This window comes from Biomphalaria glabrata, chromosome 5, assembly GCF_947242115.1.
Source record: "Biomphalaria glabrata chromosome 5, xgBioGlab47.1, whole genome shotgun sequence".
Classification (NCBI taxonomy): Eukaryota; Metazoa; Mollusca; class Gastropoda; family Planorbidae; genus Biomphalaria; species Biomphalaria glabrata.
Genome location: NC_074715.1, coordinates 8,538,354 through 8,541,751, shown reverse-complemented (window position 1 = coordinate 8,541,751; position 3,398 = coordinate 8,538,354). Strand labels below are relative to the sequence as shown.

Here is a 3,398-nt window from a genome sequence, read left to right as displayed (position 1 = left end):
GGATTCGAATCTCGGAGAAGACTGGGATTTTTAATTTCGGGATCTTTGTGCGCCTCTGAGTTCACCCAGCACTAAGTGTACCTGACATTAGTTGGGGAAAAGTAAAGTCGGTTGGTCGTTGTGTTGGCCACATGACACCCTTCACAGCCGTGGGCCACAGAAACAGATCATCTACTCATAGACCACAAGGTCTGAAAAGGGGAACTTATCCAGCCTTTTACTTTCAATACATGTCCCGAATCTCTAATAATAGAGAATAAAGATATTATGATACAAAACAGAAAAAAGACATTTATTTTAAAATGTACACATATAAACACTAATGACATGGTAATTTAAACCACGTAAAAATTGACTACAAAAACACGTCTTACTGTCTCGCGTCACTAGCGTGTCTCTTTGTGTCTTCAACTTTCGCAACAGTATTTATTTCAATTACGTCTGAACACCTGGTGGTTTTATCAAGAACTCTTCAGCCTTCACAAAGTTACCTTCATGGTTACCTTAGAAACACACACACACATACACTCCATAGCATTACTCTACGACGAATGTCACCTGTCATATTTGTTAAACTGTCATGTCATTTCATTCATGAAACGGAATTCTGAAGCTGAACACCTTAATTCAATAATTAAAGACATTTCCTTTGTAAGATATTGGACACTTGATTTTTCAAACCTTTGACATTTATCCAACTTTGTTTTTGGACCTCAAAGTTTTTGTACCTCTGATAGCTTACAACTTGTCGACCTTATACATGTTTAACATTTGGTATTTTCGATGATCGATTTTAGATTTAGTGTATCTTATTAGAAGAAAAAAAATTAATTTTCTCAAAGTTAACTTTCGTCTTCGAATACATATTTTTGGTATTTTTACAATACGAAAACAAAAAAAAAGTGCAGTCAGAGTTACTAAGTTATGACATTTGGTAGATATTTTCAGACTGTAGATATCATCGACATTCGTCGCGTATTCTAGTTTTTCATTGTATTGTAAAGGATTCAAACTCGCATCGATTGATAATGCCTTTAAAATGTTTCTTCATAATTATTCTCTTCATTTACATACACGTCTGCATCGTTTCTCGTCGCAGTGACGCCCACAGGGGCGTCTTCCACAGGCTCGTAAGTTTTTTCTTTACTAGAGACTTGAACCTTAATCCCTTGATAACGGTGACTCTCTTTTTGGGTAATGTCGGTTTGGTCGTAGGAGTGCTCCTTCACGCTCCTACCTGCTTTCAGTTTTGATCTACGCCACTGAATAATGTACCATATAAAAATTGTGGCACCAACTATGGCTAATGTCACTGCTACCCCTGCACCAAAACCAGCGCCGAAGCCTGTTCCAAAGTCAGATTCAGTAATAAATCTATCTGAAATATGGAAAAAGCAAAGAAAAACTATAAATAGACCTTCCTTAGGAAAACGCTATTAAAACTAAACATTAATATGTTTTATACCAAAACATTTAAAAATAGAACATTCTCAGGTTCATATACGTGTTTGGAAAAGCAGTTTTGCATTTGTTGTATTCTGTAAAAGTTGAGAGTAAAATAACATTTATTCAAATCTATTGCACCAAGAATGTGATTAACAATCTTATATACGTATGAATACATGTACATTTGCGTATATCATGCATCCACATACACATGTACATATAATCTCCCTATGAAATATAGAAAGACACGGATAATTAAAAGAGGGTGCGGGAATTCTAAGTTATAAAATGGTTTGTATTAATAATTTACACCAATTAGCGTGTGTCCTATGAAAGTGCGAGGCCAACTGCGGTCGTATAGACTGCATTGGCCGGGGTCGGCAACCTGCGGGTCGCGAGCCCCATGCGGCTCTTTGGATGTGAAGCTGCGGCTCTTTCGTTCCATACGCAAATATTATTTATTTTATCGAAACATTTTTCAGAATAGTTCTGAATCGTTTAACTAAGAATAGGCTCCGATTTTATCTCTCAGCCTTATACCACCTTCATTACACGCGTCGTAAGTGTCGTCAGTAGTCGGAAGCTCTCAAATGACGCCGTCGTCGGGTGTTTCTATGTAGGTTTCAATTCGTTTTCCACGCAAGACGAAACGGCATCTTCACTACGTACCTTGGCTGTGACGTATAGTTTGTTGTTTCAAGTAAATGAAGCCAATGATCTTCTCAAAGTTAGAAGCAATCTACAAGTAATGCTAACCTGACAAGCTTTGCAGTACCACTAGAAATTGCACAAAAAGATATTTTCAGATGGTGAGTATGTCAAAGACTGCTTCCTACGTGCGTCTGAAGAACAGTTTCGTGATTAAAAAAAAAACAACAGAAACCTTGAAAAAAAAAGATATGCCACTATCCGCTAAAACAGTACAAGATAGAATAGCTAAAATATCTTCTAATGTAACATATTTGCAGGTGGAAGATATGCAACTTTCTTCTGCCTTATCACTTGCTAGTCTTGCGACATAAAAGACACGGCACAAGTTGCCCATTTTGTCAGGTATATGTCTTCCCAAGGTCCAAAAGAAGAACTTCCAGGACTGGATCTCTAGAAATTCAATGGATCGATTTAAAAAGTAAAGCTTTGTGGAGTGGGAAATTTACAGAGTCAAAAAGCAAGTTGAAAAAGTTGGAGATCCAGAAATGTATGTACGTTAAGCAACAAATGTGGCTACTTTTGTCTCGAGTTGAGGCACTATATTTGACGCATGGAATAGTCTTCAGAATGCCACAGTGAGGTGACGTTGGCATTTGAAGTACTGACTATCTTCGGATCGACATATTTGTGCGAGCAAGTGTTATATTCATATATAAATAAAAGTACAGTAAGAAGTCAACTAACAAATGAAAATTTAGAGTCGTGTTTGAAACTAAAAACAAGTTATGAGCCTAATGTCTCCAAACTTTCTAAAAACATGAAAAGCCAACCTCCCAATGAATTTTCTCAATTGTTTGTTATTGAAGTACAAGTTGGTGTTGTATGTAAGTAAATGTTTAATTGCTTTAGTTGTTCCCGAAAGAAAAAATAATTATATAATAAAACGATAAATATTTTATCTAATTTGGTGTGAAAAACACGTATATATGAATTAATATATTCCTTTTTTTTTAAGTTAAAACATTAATTGTGTAAATACTATTTATTGTTGGCAAGAAAAAAAGTGTGACTCTTTAAAAACTTTAAAATTTGGTAAATTGTAATTTTTGGCTCTTTCGACTCAAAAGGTTGCCGACCCCTGGCCTAAGGCAAAATAGCGGCGTATGCTACGCCGTGGGTCGACTAGTTAAAGTGTCTTAACCATTACTCATCACATATTTCAATATAACAGATATTACAGATTGGCTATAGAACATTTCTCTTTCTAATATAAAATATATTGTGCAGACTACTATAAACAT

The 3,398-nt window shown here is 35.8% G+C and overlaps 1 protein-coding gene across 1 annotated transcript in view; it reads right to left on the bottom strand.

The window, feature by feature from the left end:
* The window catches only part of LOC106076304 (uncharacterized), a 114,503-nt gene that overhangs the window by 45,020 nt on the left and 66,085 nt on the right, over positions 1-3,398 (bottom strand). The window lies entirely within an intron of this gene.